Source organism: Neofelis nebulosa, chromosome 9, assembly GCF_028018385.1.
Source record: "Neofelis nebulosa isolate mNeoNeb1 chromosome 9, mNeoNeb1.pri, whole genome shotgun sequence".
In the NCBI taxonomy this organism is placed as follows: domain Eukaryota; kingdom Metazoa; phylum Chordata; class Mammalia; order Carnivora; family Felidae; genus Neofelis; species Neofelis nebulosa.
The window spans coordinates 8,929,996-8,950,652 of record NC_080790.1 but is presented as its reverse complement, the minus strand read 5'-3'; the positions used below and the strand labels follow the sequence as shown (position 1 = coordinate 8,950,652).

The 20,657-nt window shown below is 51.6% G+C and overlaps 1 long non-coding RNA gene across 2 annotated transcripts; it reads right to left on the bottom strand.

Moving 5' to 3' along the window:
* Positions 1-1,415: 1,415 nt before the first annotated feature.
* LOC131484369 (uncharacterized) lies at positions 1,416-14,856 on the bottom strand. 2 transcript variants are annotated; one of them, XR_009248193.1, is made up of 4 exons: positions 12,764-14,856; positions 11,043-11,457; positions 4,032-5,604; positions 1,416-2,563 (listed from the first exon to the last, which is right to left on the bottom strand). It is a non-coding gene; the product is annotated as an uncharacterized LOC131484369 (long non-coding RNA). The 2 variants fall into 2 exon arrangements; XR_009248194.1 differs by having other exon boundaries at positions 1,416-1,726.
* Between the last annotated feature and the right edge of the window lie 5,801 nt (positions 14,857-20,657).

The following is a 20,657-nucleotide window of genomic DNA, read 5'->3' as shown; positions in this document are numbered from 1 at the left end:
TCAAAGACAAAGGCCCTCGGAACACCCAACTTCCTGACAGGACCCCAGAAAGGCCAACATCCCAAGGACCAGAATGAACAAATTGCAACTGTATGTTAGTTACCAACAAACACACCTTAAAAACAAAGATACAGAAAGTGGAGGGTAAGCCAAAAGAAAACAAATTCAAGCAAATACTAACCCAAAAAAAGATGGACCCACCACACGACTGTAAAACCAAGTAACTTTTCGGCTTTAAAGCAAACAAGCACTCTCAGAGAGAAGGAGAGCAGTTTCACTATGATGCCAAGAGTGGGTCCACCAGGAAAAGATAACAAGCTCAAAGACTGCGATGACCCGTGTCAGTCAGGATTCATGCAGAGGTGAGACACGACAGCAGAAAACGGAGCCAGGAAATGTTAATATAAAGAATTGCTGACGGGGCGCCTGGGGGGCTCAGTTGGTTGAGCCTCCAACTTCCGCTCAGGTCATGATCTTGCGGTTCGCGAGTTCGAGCCCCGCGTCGGGCTCTGTGCTGACGGCTGGGAGCCCGGAGCCTGCTTTGGATTCTGTGTCTCCCTCTCTCTCTGCCCCTCCCCTGCTCACGCTCTCTTTCAAAAATAAATAAACATTAAAAGCATTTTTTTAATTAAAAAAAAAAAAATGCTGATAGAGCGAAAGGTGATTAGCTACTAAAAGGGATGGGCAGGTTGAACCCCAGGAGGTTGACGGATGAGCAGACGAGGTAGAAGCTGGCCACTCAGAGGAAGGCCCTGCCCAGCTGAGGAGTCCCTGTAGCTGCCACGGGACAACCTGCCTCCACTGTGGTGACCAGCGAACTGGACCCACTCTCATTTCGGACGTTCACCAAGAGGTCAGGTCTCCGTCATGGGCCCCGCACCACCTCCCCCCAAACACCAATGGTGAGGAGAACGAAGTTTGCTGGAAATTATTCAAGAATCCATCAGAGAAGATAGGCCGTCTTTCCCTTTTAATCTTGTCTCATTTCCCTCGCGACCTTCCCCGAGACCCTAACAAAAACAGAAGCGCTTTGAGAGCCATTCTCCCACAAAGTCACTCCCTTTTTCTTTTTGTTACCCTTGGCCACCACCAACTTCCCTGGGCCTCCCTCGTCTAGCAGAGGACCACAGGGATTGTCCCCACAGCTTCTCAAAACGCGGACGGCCAAACGAAATAGATGCCTAATTTAAATTTTTTTTTTAACGTTTATTTATTTTTGAGACAGAGAGAGACAGAGTATGAACAGGGGAGGGGCAGAGAGAGAGGGAGACACAGAATCTGAAACGGGCTCCAGGCTCCAAGCTGTCAGCACAGAGCCCGACGCGGGGCTCGAACTCACAGACCGTGAGATCATGACCTGAGCCGAAGTCGGACGCTTAACCAACTGAGCCACCCAGGTGCCCCAATAGATGCCTAATTTAGTAAGAGAGAACAGCCGGCTCCCGGCATCTTGGGCACCGTCGGCAGCCGAGGCCAAGCAGGGGGGAGGTCCGCCTTGGCCCGGCGACTCAGGAGCTCTGGATGCACACTGAGCAGCCTGGATTTGACCTTCATGTGTTAACGACGCTGGTATGTTTCCCTTCGGGGCTCAATTCTGTGCCGCGGCCTCTTCTGTGCAATTCTTCTCAGCTTCCACGCCACCTCGGAGGCCCTCCTGCCAGCTTAGGTCCCACAGGGTCGCATGGACGGCTTGAGGACGGACAAGGGAAAGGCTCTAAAGAACCCACTGTAAAGAAAATCATTTCATTATGTGCGAAGAGTGTTTCCCCAAAAGATCTGGTCCTGAAACGCCGTTTTGTTTTTCCACCAATAAACAACCCTCAAACAGAGCTGCTCTGGAAAGTCCTGTAGGCCATTCATTTACAGTAACTTAGCGGAGCAGTGTCCAGACCACTGAGCTTGACGGCAGGAAAACGTCACCTTCCGTCGCTGGCTCTGCGATCGCGGACAAGCCACAAAACATCCTGATAAAGTCCACTTCGCAGAGGGGGAAATAACAATAAATACGCACTTCGTGGGTTTTTGTGGTGAGGTGTAGGGGATATACCGGCGATAAATATGGCCTGTAGATAGTAAAGGGTTATTCAAGTAGTATTAAGTCAGTAGAGTTGTTATTAACCTAGCCCCTTGTAGCTACGATCTTTACGCTTGTCATTTTGGCCTCAGTGGCTTCGAGGTGGCCCAAAGGAGCTGGAAGGCAGGTCAGTGAGCAGTTGGGTTTGAAGAGGGTGGTACTGACCCCGGCGAACGGACCGAGGCCCCCCCCCCAGGAGACGGTCCCACCATGCCTGTGGCTCTCAGCAGTGTCCAGTCTCTAGAGGGGCTCCCTTGGCCTCCAGCTGACGGGGCAGGGAGCTGAGACACACGTGTGTGTTTAAGCTCAGTGGAGGCCATGGACCTTGACACACGGGCGTGGAAGAGAAGCGTGCTCAGGACAGGGTCTCCTGTGCAGGTCAGATTTCAGCGCTGATTACAAAGGGGCCCTGGTGAGCGGACCTCGTCTCTGACGGCAAACTAGCCAGTTCTCGTGCCATTCAGCACTGAGCTTGGCGTCCACAGAGATCTGTGGATGATGGAGTCAAAGAGGCACACACAGTGAGGCCAGGAGACCAACCGAACAACGGAGAAGAAGGGTCTCAGAGCCTCAGAGACGGCCCCACCACCTCTAATTCACCCATTCTCCCCTGCCCTCCGCCCGACTGCCGGGTGCATTTATTTGCTTCTGTTGTGGATTAGCTGGGGAGCCCTTTGAGGCAAGGGGCACCTCTTGTTCACACCTGCATCCCAGCACCCACTGACTCAGCAAGCAATCACATATTGGAAGAAGGAAGGAAGGAAGGAAGGAAGGAAGGAAGGAAGGAAGGAAGGAAAGGGAGGGAAGGAAGGAGGGAAGGAAAGGAAGGAAGGGAAGGAGGGAGGGAAGGGAAGGAAGGGAGGGAGGGGTGAGAGGAAGGAAGGAAGGAAGGAAGGAAGGAAGGAAGGAAGGAAGGAAAGGAAGGAAGGGAGGAAGGGGTGAGGGAGGGAGGGAAGGAAGGAAGGAAGGAAGGAAGGAAGGAAGGGAAGGAGGGAGGGAGGGAAGGAAGGAAGGAAGGGAGGGAAGGAGGGAGGGAGGGAAGGAAGGAAGGGAGGAAAGGAGGGAGGGAGGGAAGGAAGGGAGGAAAGGAGGGAGGGAGGGGAGGAAGGAAGGGAAGGAAGGGAGGGAGGGAGGGAAGGGAGGGAGGGAGGAAGGGAGGGAAGGGAGGGAGGGAAGGAAGGGAGGGAGGGAAGGGAGGGAGGGAGGGACAGAGGAAGGGAGGGAGGGAGGAAGCGAGGGTGAGGGAGGAAAGGAAGGAGGGAAAGAAGGAAGGCACCACTGTCCTCCACGACTCGGATGAAGCCATTGCCATGGCACATCCTCACGTCTCTCTCTTCCTCTCCCTCTTGAGGAGGGATTTGCGCTTTTGTCCCACAGGGGAGGGGCTTGCCCTGAGAGTTCTGCGCACAGGGAAAGATTCCTTCTCTTCTTCTCCGATAACCCACAACCAAGACCTAGAGACTAGACATGCAGTTCAGCGCACCCATCCCCCACATCCCCAGATGCTAGCGAGCGTTCCCAAGGTACCACGTCTGATGCTCAAATGTCCCTGCCATTTTTCCACGGTGCCTGCCCTGATCTGGCCACACCAGGCCCCAAAAGCCAGACAAGAAATGGCATGTGACTGCAGACGCTTGGTTTCTATATGTCACTCATCAAGCATTTCCAAATAAGATTTCTTCTACCCCAGGCTTCTAGCAACTTCTGTATTCTGATGCTGTGACCTCTTGGGGTCTTGCCGATCCTGGAGGAACTTCCCCTCCCCTCCTAGGGTTGGCAGATTCTAGAGACAGTCCCACAGCTCTCCAGTGAGCCTGACTTTCAAATGCAAACCAACCAACCCAGAACCCACAGCCCCCTACCACCTCTATTATTTCCAGTGCAAACCAAACAAATCAGAACCCCCCCCCCCTTCAGCCCCCCACCTCGAAGCAGGAAACAGGAAAGGAAAACTCACCACGTCATATCAGGGTCTCTGCTCACGGCCCAGCCGGGCCAACGCTGGGTGTTGTACAGCTGTTTGTACCCATATCCAGACTAACATGTTCACCATCTAATGAGATTTCCCTTCTTCCCCAAAGAGAGGGAAATATCAGTAAATTATAAAGGAGCAGAGCTAGGGGCAAGGGCTTTCTGGTCAACCTCTGTCCCTTTGAAGTCCTGGATTCGTTCTGCGGATATATTTTTGTTAATCTTTCTTTACTTTTGGGGAGGGGAGGGGCAGAGAGAGAGGGAGACAGAGGATCCGAAGCAGGCTCTGTGCTGACAGCGGAGAGCCTGATGCGGGGCTCGAACTCACCAACCGCGAGATCATGACCTGAGCCGAAGTCGGACACTTCACCGACTGAGCCACCCAGGCGCCCCTCGTTCTGTGGACATTTATTGCGCACCCTTGGCTGGGCGCTGGGGGTACGGGAATGAACCGGATGCGTTCCTTTAGCACAAGGAGAGTACAATCGAGTGAGGGGTCAGGCGTGCGAACAGAAAGGCCAATCGGAGTTACAGACGCTGAAAGAGAAGTTCGTGGGGACACAAAGTTGGAGCTGTCGTTTCCGCTGGAAGAGCACATGGTCCACGAGAGGCCACCGGAAAGGCTCCGAGGGCGGCGTAACAACGACTCCTGTATGTATAGCATATTCTGCAGACTCCAAAGGCGTGTTCACACTCTTCACTCCGTCTGCTGGTCTTCTCAGCACGGCCACGGTCGGGAGTATGATCCCCACGTTAGTTTGCAAATGAAGAAGTAGCTCAACCTTACGGAGTCTCACCAAGCGTTTCACAGGTACTTCTGTCTCCTCTGATCCCCACGACAACCCAAGGAAACGGGAACCATGGTCCTTCTCGTATCACAGACGAAGAAACAGAGAGAGGGGCAGTGCGACCGCCCAGCAAAGCACTGGAGAGCGAGACTTCAACTCCGCAGTGTGAGGCCAGGCCCCACGTCCTGGAGGAGTCCTCTGGGCTGCCTCTCGGGAGGGCTTCGCTCCAAGGGAGGAGGCTGGAAGGAGGCAAATCCTGCAGGAAAATCCCGGCGCTCATTCTCGAAGCCCAGTGCTGTGTTCACTCCTCCCGGAGACAGAACAGTTCGTGAGTATGGAAAACCTAGAAACAAAAGGAGGGAGACAGAAGGGAGGGAGCCCACTTACCTTTGCTGGGTGCCTGTTTCTGTCCCAGGCGCCCTACAGGGCAGTGACAGACACCATCTTGTTTCCTCTTTAGTACATCCCGGAAGGCTGCAGCCCTGATTTTTCTCATCGGTGCACAGGAAGAGACCTAGTTTGAGAGGACCAGCGGGCAGCACAGGTCTTAACCCTAGAGGTAGCTCCCGGTGACTGAGCCCGGGCCTGCTGACCCCAGTGAGCAGGTTCTGGCTCATTCCACTGGGAGCCCAGGGCGACCTGCTGCCAGGGCCCGGGGGGGCAGACGTGGCCTTCAGAAGGGCCTGCCCTGGGCTCGGCACTAGGACGCTCAGATGAAGAAGCCTGGCGTCCACCCTGGAGGAGTCGCGGCATGCAGGATCTTGCCACGATCTGCGGGCAGGGAAGGACACACAGGTGGGAGGGGGTCCTTGCCTGTCCCTTCAGCATTCTGTGATCCCCCCAGCCCTTCCCTTGAAGCCAGAAACAGGAGGGGAAACATCAGGGCACCATAGCCTGGCTCACGTTCCGGCAAGGAGCATGTTCCCCTGCACGGCCACGGTGAGTTCGGCGAGAGGCCGGGTTACGCCGGCACCAGGCAGAGGGCAGAGGCTGCCCTGCGGATTCCTGGGCGGTGTGGACGCCCCAGATGCTCGCTCTGCGCGCTCCAGGCTGCGCACCCACGCAGGGCTGCAGACATTCATTGACTCCTCTGGGCCTCCCAGGCCCAGAAGCCTCTGCATTTCCCCTTCTCTGTTTTGGTTTTTGGTTTTTTTTTAACATTTATTTATTTTTGAGAGACAAAGTACGAGCTGGGGAAGGGCAGAGAGCGAGAAAGAGAGGGAGACACAGAATCGGAAGCGGGCTCCAGGCTCCGAGCTGTCAGCACAGAGCCCGAGGCGGGGCTCGAACCCGCGTACCACGGTGAGCTCACGACCTGAGCCGCAACCGAGGGAACCGCCCAGGCGCCCCTCCCCTTCTCGGTTTCGCCGCAGGCCTGGGAAACTGCCCTCGTATTTCGTACTCTGAGCGGGAGAAAGCAGTCCGCGGGGGACTCTCCGCTCGCAACGCGTCACGCACGTGCACGTGGTCCCAATACGCGAAACAAGACTCGGAGGCTGGGGGGCGACCCCGCGAAGTGGCGGAGGAAGGAAGGAGGCTCCAGGGAGGGTGTGGTTCTTTGCGCCGGACTCCCACCCAGAACGCCGTTGCCACCGCCCTCGACAGAAGGAGCGCGGCCGCCCAGCCAGTGGCGCGGGGACACGCTCGCCACGGCACAGACCACCCCCACGCTTCACCACGCGCGTCTCGAGAAAGCAGGGGCTTGGGCTGCACACGTTTCGACCCCTTTGCAAGAACCCAGGAGTCAGCCAGACCACAAAGAGATTTAGGAGAGGAGCCCAAAGGCTAACAGATTTTTCACTGGGGACACGCAGTTTTCCAGGCGGACGCATTAGTTAGTTCAAGGGCAGGCGAGGGCGGCTCGGGTGCAGCGGAGCTTGGCGGGGACGCTGGGTTGCCACTTTCAGAGTGTTTCTGCGGTGGGCACCTCACCCTGGCCTGTGCCGCCAAGACAGATAAGCTTGGTCTAGCCTCCATTCTGGAAGGAGCGCGGCTAGACTGCCCGCCACCCTGGAAGCCTGGACATCGCACCAGGGGGCGCACCCGCATTCAGATGGCTTCTGATGGGCTCCTTCAGTAGCTCGGAAAGTCCATGATTGACTCGGGATGTTACTGCAGGAAGAATCTCCATGAAGCACCACTCTGAGACTTTGCTGGAGACCTCACCTACCGTCACCAGAGGCCCTTTTTTATCAGCTGTACAAAACAGGTTGAAAACTTGTGCTAAGTTAATGGGGCCGGTAATTGGTGAGCAGGAGTCCATTTGGGTTAGATTTACTAAATAGTTCATTTTAGCGTCTCTATAGACAACCCAGTTGGCAGTCAATACAGAGAAGGCGTCGTTTATTACCTCCAGTCACCCCTGAGTAGTGCACATCGGGGCATCTGAGACCGTGGCCCGTCTCCGACTGGCTTTCCTCACTTGACCTGTGTGTCACCCCTAGTTCTATGGCCCCGCGCAGTCACTCCCCACCTGGTCTCCATCCCTCCGGCCCTGCCTGGTGACAAGATGGGTCTAGACACTGATTACCCAAGATAGTCAGAACTGCTCTGAACGGCTCTGACCAACTTTGTCCAGAGCCACACGGATGCCTCCTGCTTGGCTCTTCACAGCTATCTGACGCGACAGAGTGTTTCTGTTTTCGTGGGGTAAATAATGAAACTGGGATGCAGAGAAGGCCCACGGTAGACAGAGTACAAGTTGTGGAGACATAAAGACAGGGTTCGACTCCAGCCCTCCTCCTTCCTGAGCAACCTTGGACAACTCATTTAGTTGCCTTGGACGTCAGGCTCTTCATCTGTAAAAGAAGAACAATCCACCGGGTGACGGAGGAAACTGAGTGGGACAGCATGAAAAACATGTAAATCTCCACCAAGAAACAGGACAAGGCAGCAATGTGGCGTTGGTGAAGGTAAAAGGGTCCCCTGGTTCCAGCCGACTGTGCTCAGTCCTTGCAGGAAGCTGGGTCCAGAACTTCATTCTGAGTTCAAAGAGGTCAGGAAACTGAAATCAGATCGTTAATAGAAATTATTGGAAGAGGGGCGCCTGGGGGGCTCAGTCGGTTAAGCGTCCGACTTTGGCTCGGGTCGTGACCTCACAGTTTGTGGGTTCGAGCCCCGCATCGGGCTCTGTGCCGACAGCTCGGAGCCTGTGGCCTGCTTCGAATTTTGTGTCTGCCTCTCTCTCTGCCCCTTTGTCTCTCTGTCTCTCAAAAATGAATAAATGTTAAAAAAAAAATTCTTTTAATAAATTTTTTGAAGAAGAGAGTATTATGCCTTCCTTTAAGAAGATGAGTATTATGCCTTCCTTTAAGAAGATCTCTTAACCCAGTCGTTGTTGGCTTCAAAGCCAAACTCACATGGATGAAACCACTAGAAGCCAAAGGTACGATCTGCCTGATACAAAAGCAGACCGGATGGGGAGCCAGGAGGGAGGAAGGGAAGTCTGGATTTGAAGCCAGGGTAGGGGGCTATGATGGGAGTTTCTACTCAAGGTAGCCAAAGTGGAAAAATATCAGAAGGTGAGTACGACCCCAATTCCTTGGCCAAGAAAAACAGTAATGCTTCCTTTCACTGAATGCCTAATACACGCTGAGAGCTCGTTGGGTTTTCTCATCACCACGAAACTATTTTACGGATCATAAAATGGAGACCCCAAGAGTTAAATCCCTTGACAGAGGCCAAACAACTAGTAAATGGCAAGACCAGGATTCAAACTCAGATCTGTCGGGCCCTCCCTGTTGTGATAGAGAACCGTGAGGCTCACGTACGGGAAATCTCGGAGACCAAGAGGAGCGGAAACTAGGAAGCCAAGTCAAGGGCCAAGTTTGAGAAAAAAATCCAATGGACCGTAAGCAAGGGGAGAAAGAGGCTAAGAGGGAGGCGTCTACCCGGTAGCGCTCAGGTGTCTGGGGTTGTGACTCTCCCGGCCACCTGGATGGGACAGACTGTTTGAAAGCTACGGTAGCTGTTGGGGAAATATTAAAGTATCAAAGAAGCATTCAGTGAATACCCAAGAAATCAGGGAAGAAATCCTGGAGGGGCCTGGGGGTGGCTCCGGGCTCGCTCTCTTCAATGTTTTAAGACCTCCACGTTCCTCCAAGCATTCACCAGGGCACCCAAGGCCGTTTTATCTTCTCGTACGTTCCACTTACAACACGTCCTTTTTGCAAACAAGCACAGTAACAAGAGAACATTTTTCACCTCCTAGCGGAAGTTGCCTCTTTTGGCCGACTTTATTGATCCTCTCGACGTCCTGTAGGATTTGGTGAAAATGCAGGCAACACAGAACATTGGAACACCTTGTTTAGGCATAAATGAGGCATCATTTTGATTCGTAACTATGTAGTGAGCATTTTCCATAAGCCCAGCACTGCACCAGGTACCAAGGATAAGGAGCAAAACGCAGGTCACTGATTTCAAGGAACTCAAGAGCTGGTGGGCAAGACAGCGGGAGAGACGACACTGAAACTCAGAGCAGTAAGCTTTCTGCTTCAGGGAAACACGAGACACTACTCACCCACTAAGTCTATCTCTGGAAATTGACGCTTAATACATACATATGCTCGCTGAGGCACAACTTCTAATAATCGAAAGCAATATATATGCCCAATAATTGGAACCATTAAGTAATTTATAATGCATCCATTCAATAAAGACTTCTGCTTCTATTTAAAAAAAAAAAAATGGTGCTGTAAGGTTTTTTTTTTTATATACCAGGAGGAAATGCTTGCGTTGTTACGTTAAATTAAAAAGTGGGCGCCCGGGTGGCTCCGTCGGTTGGGCGGCCGGCTTCGGCTCAGGTCACGATCTCAAGGTTCCTGAGTTCGAGCCCCGCGTCGGGCTCTGTGCTGACAGCTCGGAGCCTGGAGCCTGTTTCGGATTCTGGTTCTCCCTCTCTCTCTGGCCCTCCCCTGTTCATGCTCTGTCTCTCTCTGTCTCAAAAATAAATAAACGTTAAAAAAAAAAAAAGTAGTTACGCTCTGCTTAGAACATAGAAAAGAAACCTGGAAGACCATATCCAAGTGAGTACTGATACGTGTAAAGCAAGCAAAAAACCTAGTTTATGTGCCAGTTACTGTGATGTGAATACTCCCACCGTGACTGATTTCAAGCTGCCAATGGGACGTCACTATGCGGTGACATATATTCCCCACTGAAATGGGGAATAAACGCCTTCATTTAGCTCCTGCGAGCGGGCACCAGCCAGCATCAGCACCTCCGGCAATAACCTCAAGATGCTGACATCGTTTAGAGGACGTGATTCTGGGCAAGGTTAGTTTTTATCTATACTTTCCAAATATTCTGTACTGCAGTGAAGGAAAAGAACAGCATATTTGGAAAGCTCTTTTCTCCGGGGGAATAGCCTCCTAGCAAGCGTGGCCATTCGCCGCGGGTCCTATTTGAGGGACCTGCCTGGCACACGGTACTAAATGATTCCTGTGATTTATTTGGTCTCCCATTTTGCTCACTGAACAATGTCAGGAGCCGGAGTGCGCCAGGGAACCCCGCCCTTTCTTTGTCCTGACACAATTCACCCAGCAACCTCGGAGAGACAGAGGCAGGCAGTGCCCTGAGAGCTGAGCCGGGAGAAGGAAGTCATCACAAAACTATGCTACAGCCAGCTGGGACCCTGGCCCACAGTCAGCCACGCCACGGACACGAAACCTTTTTCTGGAGCCCTGCGGGTTTTTAATGAAACTGGAATGCAGTGTTAACCACCAAGAAGCATGATGTCAAATAGGTGGACCCTGAGGCTGGTCATCTATCCTCAGTTTTCTCATCTACAAAATGGGGACATCAGGACCGGAAGAGGGATTCATGATCAGTGGGAAGCTGGTGGTCTCACAGACGGCCCCAGAGGCTTCAGGACGGCAAGGGCACACACGTTTCCTATCTGCCACCGCGGGCAACCACATGCTTACGTTTTCGCAAAAACCCCAGACAATTTTGCCCTAAATACACAGCTATCACATAGCAAGGAAAAAAAATGAAGTTTTTTTTAGAAAGTCAGATTTCTTTCATATCCAGACCTGCAGCTCAGGCCGCAGGGCCCGATTTCAGAGAAGCAGCAACACACAGCTTCCGTCCCCCCATCCTAATGGCAGTTTCCACCCATCCCCTTCCCGCCAAGAGACCGGGTTTCATTGGAAGAGGTGACAAATTGCTAAGTGCGATTCCGTGCAGCTCGCACGCAAAAAAATACGTACCTTGATTGAATTCACAGAAATTGCACTCCGCTCACAGGAAAAGTGCTAATCTCTCAGAGCACCAAGTGGAAATAGATAACCAGGACCAAGAGCTTCAGATCCTCGGAAGAACCCGCAGTCCAAGCTTTCCCTTCCTCACCGAGGAGAGATGTGCTCATCAGCACTTCTGGCACCAAAGGAGAGAAAACTGCTTGCTCTGGAGCAGAATGAGGCACAGAGACTCTCCAGCTCTCTGCAAAGGCCAGACGGCAGCAGTCATGTGCTCCCTCTGGAGCCACGACAACCAGCCTTCAGTGGCTCTTTTCTTCCACTCTGACCAGAATTGGGGCAGCAGACGGATTTCAGTCTGGGATTTCATTTTAAACGCGTTCCTCCAGATTAGCCATGTTTTTTTCTATCCAGGGATCGGAAGGAACTGGAGATTAAAAAAAAAAAAAAAGAACAAAGATCAAAAGCAAACAAGCTTTGATGATTGATTTTGTGCATCAACTCGGCTAGATTATCGTGTCCAGTTGTTAGATCAGACACTAGTCTAGATGTTGCAGTTTGGGTTGAGATTAAGATTGACGGCAGTAAACTTTGAGTAAAGCAGCTCACCCTCCATAGGGCGGGTGGGCCTCGTCTCATCAGTTGAAGACATTTAGAGCAAAGCCCTGTATCTCAAGAGAAGGAATTCGGCTTCCAAAATGCAACACAGAAATTCAGTCTGTTTTCCAGCCTTCAGACTCAAGACTGCAACATCCCCTTTAACCTGGATCTCCAAAATACCACTTGCCCTATAACAGATTTGGGACTTGTCAGCCCCCACAATCGATACATGAATGAATTCCTTAAAATCTTGACAGACAGATGATAGATGGACGGATGGATAGATGATAGACGGATGGATAGATAAATAGATAGATAGATAGAAAGATAGATAGAATCTGTCTCTATGTATAACTTTAGATATATAGATTCTGTTGTTCTATTGGTTGTGTTTCCCTGGAAAAGCCTAATGAATACATCAGCAAACACCCCTCTATTGTCAAAAACGAGCAGTCCCGTGGGGCAGACAATTTGCCAGGAGACCTAGGGAGGGTCCCAGTGCAAGTGGGAGCCGCTGGGACCACAGATGTGGCCCCTGCTGGGAGCTCTCCCATGATTACCTCGTGTGATTAGCTCATGTAAAGGCACCCGGCAGGTCTGAGGCCTGGTCTATGGGGCTAAACTGCACCCCCCAACGCCAGACTCCTCACCCCCACCTCCCCAGCAGCCAGGAAGTGTTGGCTAGAAGCCTTATTCTCACAGTGAGGATGGATAGGAGGCACAAGGCACCCGCCCCGGGTTCCACTGTTCAGGGAGAAGAGCTGACTTTGCGGGCCATGCCCCGCAGTGTTGCAAAGCCGCTCCGAGACCCTGCGCCAGACTGAGCGAGGCGAAGGGGACAGAGTGAGAGGGAAGGGTCAGTGACAAGGCGTGCACCAGAGCGGCGGTCGTACGCAAAAGCGTCACTTCCACAGCTTAGAAAAAAGAAAAGCAGGTTCCAAAGCTCTGAAGGAATGTTCTGCTCAGAAAGTACAGGATGGGGCCCAGAAAAGGACTTCCAACATACCCCCAGGAGATTCTAATACAGATGCTGCATGGCTCACCAAGGGCGGCCACTTAGTTGGCCAGGCCAGTGGCAGTGGCTAGTTAGTTGATACACCACGGAGAAGGGAATGCCCCTCGCCCCATCTCACCTGCACTTTGGTCCAGGCAGCGGGAGCAGAGCGGAGCCCAGGCGGAGGATGGTCATGGGCCATCCGATCTCTGGCCATCCCACCTTCCAGCTCTTTCTGTCCCATCCTGGTGGAAGAAGCAGTCTTCTGGGACAGGGACAGAAGACCGTGTCCCTGTAGCTCCTCTGGGAGGCGTCGACTCAGCTCGAAGCTTTGGGGAGGGAAAAATCCAATTCCAGCCAGGGCCGTGAGTCAAAGGTTAATTTGAGGTAGAATCTCACTGAGCTGACATTCATTTTCCCTCCTCCATTAGCAGAATGGTGATCAAGAAAATGTCATCAGTCAACGTGAGGGGCTAGAGAAGGGCGACGCTCAGATTCATGTTCCACCTTGATGTTTGAGCACAGGGACTGCAAGTGACTCCCTCAGTGCCATAACCTTCTCCGTGGTGGCCCTTGTCCAGCTCCCTCCTCCCGTTCAAGGTCAGTGCCTCACTCTTCCTTCATTTCCATGTTAATGAGCCGCCTCCCAAGCAGCTCACTCCCTTTCCTGACTCTCCAGCCCCTCCTCCCCCCGCCCCTGCGGACTTGCCTCCGGCCTGCCGAGGCTAACTATTCCAGAAGCATTACCCAGCCATCTTAATTACTCCTTCCTTTCTCCTCAGTGACCTGACCGGAGGCGGAAACACCACCCCATGCTTCTCCATCCGTCATGTTAACTACCCCGCAGTTGCTCATAAGTGTCCTCCGTTCTGTTCATCACTGGAGTACCCAGCGCTTCCCAAACAGCACATAAACCCAACCACACTCGGGACTGAAGCATTCTGCTGTATAACCTTGATCTATAACGAGCATGCTAAAAATTACAGAAGGCCAGAGCTGGGGGTTAGAGCCAAGCTTTGGGCGATTAGGGGATGATTTTATGCACCTTAGCTTTTCTAAAGAAAACTCTAAAGAGACTGCAACCCCCTCCACCGCCCCCCCCCCCCCCCCCACCGGCTTCATAGGCATCAGGGAGGAGGGGAGAGGGAGCCGGGTCAAGGGAGTCCCCATAACTCTGCCCTTGGTGGCAAGGAGTCACCACAGGCAGTGGGAAAGCTTGCAAGAGGAGGTGGGGTTGGGTCCAGAGGAAATTAGCGTCTCGGGGTTTCCTCCTGTAGTGAAGCCAAACTCCTGAGTTAAGAAGGTCTACAACATTCTTCCTTCCCCCGGCAGCCAAGTTACTGGGTGTCTCCAGAGCCATGAGGCACGGGACAGGCGGTCATGACAGAGCGCGTGGGGACATGGGTCTGATGAAGCAGCTCCTAGACCCAAACGTGTATAGACACGCCGGCCTCTGTCACAGCCCAAAGCTGAACACGGCGTGTGCGATACCTTTGTCTCAACGCCCGCGGTGAAGCCCACCCCCTGGAGGCACCTGCCGGCCTAGCCCCTCCCACATTGGCTCCGGCGCTAGTCATGTGACCTGCTTAGGCCAACAGGGTGACAGCAAGCGTGCCCAGCAGAGACGCTCCTCAGGGGCAGCCGTCATGGGATGCTGCCACCGGGATGCAAAAACGCTGGGCCACCCTCCTGGAGAGGCCGCACGGAGAACAACTGGGACCCGTTGGCTGACAGGCCCAGCCCACGGCCAGAAATGGGAGTGAGGTCACCTTGAATCATCTCTTGCCGGTACAGCAGCCAAATGACATGAGTGGCCCCAGACCAAAGGAGCTAGCCAAGGCCAAATTGCACAGCGGAGAAAATAAATTATCGTCATTCAGAGCTACTGGGTTTGAATATCGTTGGGCAGCAACAGATAACTGTTAACGTTCCGCTTCTCACTAGAAGGGCCTGCAACACTTCAGAGAAATAACACTTTATAAAATCCAACAGTTATGCCTGAATCAAAACTCATCATGAGCCAGCAATAAAGGACCTTCACAACCTGATAGAGTATCTTCCAAATGCTCACAGCAAACGTAAAAATGATGGTGAGATCGGAGAGGCAGAGCCATTAAAGTAGGAGCCCAGGTCTGCTACCACTGCTTGTACTCAGCAAGGTTTTAGAAGCCTTGGATGATCCAGTGTGCAAGAAAAAGCAAAAGCATAAGGATTGAACATAAAAGGGGGGGGGGGGGGGGGATAGCCTATTTACGCACAATGTGATTGTCTGGGGTTGGCTGAAAAACGCCTTGCCCCCAAGATGCCCATGTCCTAATCTCCAGAACCTATGCATACAAACTTTTATGGCCAAAGGGATTTTGTCAGTGTCCTTAATTAAAGGATTTTGAGGTGGGAACATTATTCTGAATTAGCTAGATGGACCCAGGGTATTCACAAAGCTCCTTATAAGAGGGAGGCAGGTACAGAAAACACAAATCTATAAAAGAGCAGAGAAAAATCCAACAAAAGATGTACACGACGTTTACTTAAAGAGCCATAGGATATTTTTGAATGATACGTAAGAAGACTTTTATAAGCAGAGAAATATGCCGTGCCTGTTATGAAGATCATCATCATAAAAAAAGCCATTCCCCCCCCCCAAATTGATCTATGCAATGACCACATGAATCCCCACAAGGCATTTTTGTAGAATTCGACAAACCGATCCTAAACTCCAAAAGGGAGTGGGCAGGAAAGGGGTTAACTCGGCAGGCCGGGGTTGCTCAAATCCTTCACATTCCAGAGGAAGGCTTGTCCACAGGTTAGCTGCTCCAGAAAACGCCCTGTGTGTCCTTGGAATATTCTGCCTGATAAGACTGTCTTTGTCTGCCTGAGGCCTTGGAGATCTCCAACACAAAGAGCAAAGCACTGGATAGAGCTGAGCCCGTGAGGAAGAAGGCAGGGGCAGTGCAGATTACCTTTATGAGTTCAAGACTGGCTATAAAACTCTAACCATTCAGTGACGTGGCATCGGAACAGAGGGACAAATAGAATGGACGGGATAACCCTTCCCTTGTCTTAGTCTGCTGGCCGCTATCACAAAATTCTATTGGGCAGGGCGGAGGGTGGGGGGGGGTTGCTTAACCAATAGAATTTCACCTTTCACAGTGCTGGAAGCTGCAAGTCCAAGATCGAGGTACCAACACCTTCTCATGAATGTGCATCCCAGTTCATGGCCAGCACCTCGGAACCCCCTAGGATGGAAAAGACTAGATCTCTTCTGGAGTTTCTTTTATTCATTTCATTCATGAGGGCTCCACCCCCACCTTTGGGGGTGATTTTAACATATGAGCGTGGGGGGGGGGGGTGGGTAGGGGGTGAGGGTGGAGACAAAAACATTCAGATGAGAGCAGTAACGTTTAAAGAGATATAGGCCCTGAGGGTGCAAAAAGAGCACGCTCGGTGGAAGGAACAGCCACGGTTCACTTAAGAAAAAGCGGCGACTGCAGAGGTGAGGCCGCTAGCTTAATTCGGTACGATCTAACAGCTCGGTATGGATTCAACCCCAGGCCTGACTCTAGAGTCTGAAGTCCTGCGGTTACACCACTTAAGATTTTTTAGGGGCACCTGGGTGGCTCCGTCGGTGGAGACTCCGACTTCCGCTCAGGTCATGATCTCGCGGTTCGTGAGTTCAGGCCCCGCGTCAGGCTCTGTGCTGACGCCCGGAGCCTGCTTCGGATTCTGTGTCTCCCTCTCTCTCTGCCCCTCCCTCTCTCTCTGCCCCTCCCCTGCGCATGCTCTCTCTCTGTCTCAAAAATAAATAAGAACATTTTTAAAATTTTTTTGAAAACAATTTCTTTAACACTTATTTATTTTTGACAGAGAGTGAGTGCGTGAGCGTGTGTGAGTGGGGGAGGGGTAGAGATAGAAGGAGAGAGAATCTGAAGCCAGCTCCACTGCTGTCAGCGCAAAGCCCCACATGGGGCTCAAAGTCACGAACCATGAGATCATGACCTGAGCCAAAGTTGGACGCTCAACTGACCGAGCCACCCAAGCACCCCTCGTTACACCATTTAAATAACTTACCTTTAAAATTAGGGGCGCCTGGGGGGCTCAGTCGGTTAAGCATCCGACCTCTGCTCAGGTCATGTCTCACAGTTCATGAGTTCGAGCCCCGCGTCAGGCTTCTGTGCTGACAGCTCGGAGCCTGGAGCCTGTTTTGGGTCCTGTGTCTCCCTCTCTCTCTGCCCCTCCCTCACTCATGCTCTCTGTCTGTCTCTCAAAAACTGAATAAGCATTAAAAGAAATTTTTTTTAAATTAATGTCAGGGCTTTCTTCCCCAAAAGTCCAAATATTTTCAAGACGTAATAGTAATCCTCAGATTTGAGTCACCAACTCTTTCCCCCTTGTTTCCCACCCACCATTCCCAAGGCTCTTGCACCCACTAGTCAGGCTCACCTTTCTCTCACGCACCATACTTTTCCCAACCTCCAATGGCTTTCATGCCGGCCCCTTCACTTATCCACGCACTATCCCCACTGGTGAACTTCCCAAGGACTTCTCTGGTGGTATTTTCTTTATGACGCTCCTCCAGCTTCCTAAAGAGAAGGGATCGCTCCCTCCTCAATGCTTCCATAGAAAGTCATGTTGAAGCCACACAGGGTGGCTTACGTTTATCTGTCTGTCCCTCCAGACTGCGGACTCCGAAGGACCCCGTCAGCGTCTGATTCACCTTTCTTCCTAGCGTTCATCACAGGATAAAGGGTCTCGGTAGATGTTCAATAAATGTATGTCAAGTGGGAAATGAAGGAACTATTAATCACGGTGAAAACCGAAGCGTCATGAAGTAAGTAAATTGTGTTCAATAGAAACTACAATAAAAGATGATCAAACCTAAGATTCACGTTTGGGGGCAAAATGATGTGCCATCCAATGAGTATCTTCAAGATGTACTAAATAGTACACACATAAAGGCAGGCATCAAGAGGACCGGGCTAAAAATTATACCCAAGCTGCATGTAGAGCTTGCTAATCGGTTATGTTTGTTGGAAGGATGCCTCCACGTAAATACTTCCCACCCCCCACCCCCCACCGAAAGATGCTTCATGGAACTGGGGAGCTGCAAACATGCCTTGAAAGCTAAACTCTAGAAACTGGATGATTTCATTGAGTGCAGACTTATGTAAGACTCCTACTCGTGACGGAATGCATGCTTCTGACTCTAGGCACGTTTACTTAATCATTTTAAGGACTCCTGCTTCAATCCCAAGCATTCTAAAACCACAGTAATTCATTCACGGAGTTACGTACTTGATTACAAAAAGAGAGAGAAATTAAGATACTCCACCCACCGTGGCAGTATGTATAAATAAAATATTGGTTAATCAAACGAATAGGGGCGATGCTATTACAGGAAGAACGTGAAACCTTTATGAACTCTCCTATCTTCTTGCTCAACACCTAGTGTGCCCTACTTATGTGACGCATTATGGCAGCCATTAGCAACACGCGGCCAATGGTCACTTGTACAACCAAGGACTGGAATGTTTCATTGTACTGAGTTCCAATTCATTAAAAATTAAATGCAGATAGGAGCTAGCCACTACCATATTGGACAGCGTCTACACAGACTATTTCCATCACCTCAGAAAGTTCTACTGGGTGGCATTGCTCGCACTAGGCCGTAGATGGCCACAATACAATAAATACGAATCGGGTTAACCAACACAGATTAACATATCAATACAGGGAGGCAGTCTAAGTGTCCATCAACTGATGAAGGGATAAAGCAGACGCATACACACACACACACACACACACACACACACACACACAGACACAAACACAATGAGATATTATTCAGCCATAAAAAAAGTGAAATCTTGCCACTTGCAGCAACATGGATGGGGCTAGAGAATATAATACTAAGTGAAATAAGTCAGTCAGAGGAAGACAAATACCATATGACTTCACTCATGTGGAATTTAAGAAATAGAAGAAACGGGCAAAGGGGGACAAAAAAGAGAGAGGCAAACTGAGAAGCAGACTCTTAACCGTGGAGAACTGATGGTTGCCGGAAGGGGTTAAGTAGATGATGGGGATTAAGGAGCCCACTGACGAGCACAGGTGACGTATGGAAGTGTTGCATCACTACATTGTACACCTGAAACTAATATAACGTTGCGCGTTAACTCACTGGAACTCGAATAAAATGAAAACTTAAAAAAAAAAAAAAAATGACCAGTTCCTCCAAATCTAAACTCTGACACAGGAGCACGTACAGAGGCCCCTGCCTTCAAGGAGACAGATGTGTAAATAGTAAAATAGTAAAAAGGTGGTCCCTCGTGCAGGTATGCACAAAAATTACGTAAAAGAGCGATGAACTGCCCTGTAGATCAAAATACACTTCAGCAGGAGACTTGATATCCGCACCAATTCATATAGAAAAGAAAAATTCGAACAAGGGTTGGGGCGAGAGCAGAGAATCATCAAGCCGAGGACCCAGCCATGCATGCAGGCACAGAACAGCAGGCTGAAGATCACAATGTTGGGGGGACAGCCCTTAGCGGGTGAGGCTAGACGGTGGGGGCGTCTGGGTGGCTCAGTCAGTTAAGCGTCCAACCCTTGGTTTCGGCTCAGGTCACGATCTCACGGTTTCATGAGTTCAAGCCCTACGTCAGGCTCCGCCCTGGTGGCACGGAGCCTGCTTGGGATTCTCTCTGTCCCCCTCTCTCTCTCTGCCCCTCCCCAACTTGTGCTGTCTCCGTCTCTCTCAAAAAAAAAAAAATTAATTTAAAAAAATGTGCAAGTTCTGTGGAGTAGGGGCCAATGGCAGCTCAGTGGGGAAGCAGGAAGGTGTTGGAGACCATGCAAGGGAGCTCAGAACGCTCCCTGGGGACAAGAGGGAATCGAATCCTGCTTCAAGTGGAAAAGCGCCACGGCCAGGTGTGCGTTCGGAAAAGGTCCTTCTGGCCGTGGACAGGAAAATGGACAGGATGCAAGTGGGTTAGACACGTGGAGACCAAGGAGGAGGCCATGGGCATAAAGCAGAAGAGAGAAGACTAGACTGAGCCAGGGCAGAGGAGGTGAGGCTGGAAAGGAAGCGAGGGATATGAGGGTTGTTTATTCAAAATGGATGACTATTTATTTTAAAAAGACTCCTTTTTGAAAATATAGCAAGTGCGAGACGTGTGATCATTCTGACATCCTGATAGCATATGTTACAGGAGAAGGTGTCGCTGCGATTTTTCTGACGGGCTCTCATGAAAGCTCGCGAAACCACTCCGGAGTACCCAGAGCACAGACGACCTGACTCTGCTGAGGTCAGGCCCCGGCCTAGCCACTGCTTCAGGGGTTCCTCGGGACAAGAGCAGGTACCGGCCATGGCAGGGGACACGAGACGTGAAGCAAAGGCAGCAGGACAGGAAGAGGGAGGGGCAGGGCCCTTAGAGACTGTGCGCTAAGCCCTGGCAAGGGTCCAGGACTCGGAGCCACACAGACTGCGCCCTGGGGCCCCGCTCAGCGACTAACCAGAGCTGGGCTTCGCGCAAACACTCTGAACCCGAATTTCCTCGCCTGTCGAGTGGTGGCAAGATCGTGCACCCCTTGTAAGTCTTCGTGAGTATGACTGGGCCGTATTAAGCACCTTAAATATGTCCATTCCTTTGCCTTTCCCAAAACACACTCTCGCGAGGGGCCAATCCCCAAAGCTCCAGTGGGAAGAACGCATAGCCAGTAAACAGCCTGAAGTCTTTTCTACTCCTCTGCCGCATTTGTCTTCGCTTGCTCAGGTTCTTGGGAAAATCTAAGTGCCCTGCAGGCTTGGGAGGGGCTGTTGTGAGGACTAGAGAGCCTAGGCAAGGAAGGTAAATAGGACCTGGGTCGTCCTGAGCTGCGGGTGCCCCTGGGGAGGATGCTGTCCCCATGGAGGGCCTGAACCCAGGAGGTCCCAGGCAAGGAGCTGGGTGTGTGAGCGAGCTAGAATGGGTGGTCCCAGACATCCCGGGTGGAAGAATAGAACTGGTGTCCTGGTCTGCTTCCCTCCCCGAGGC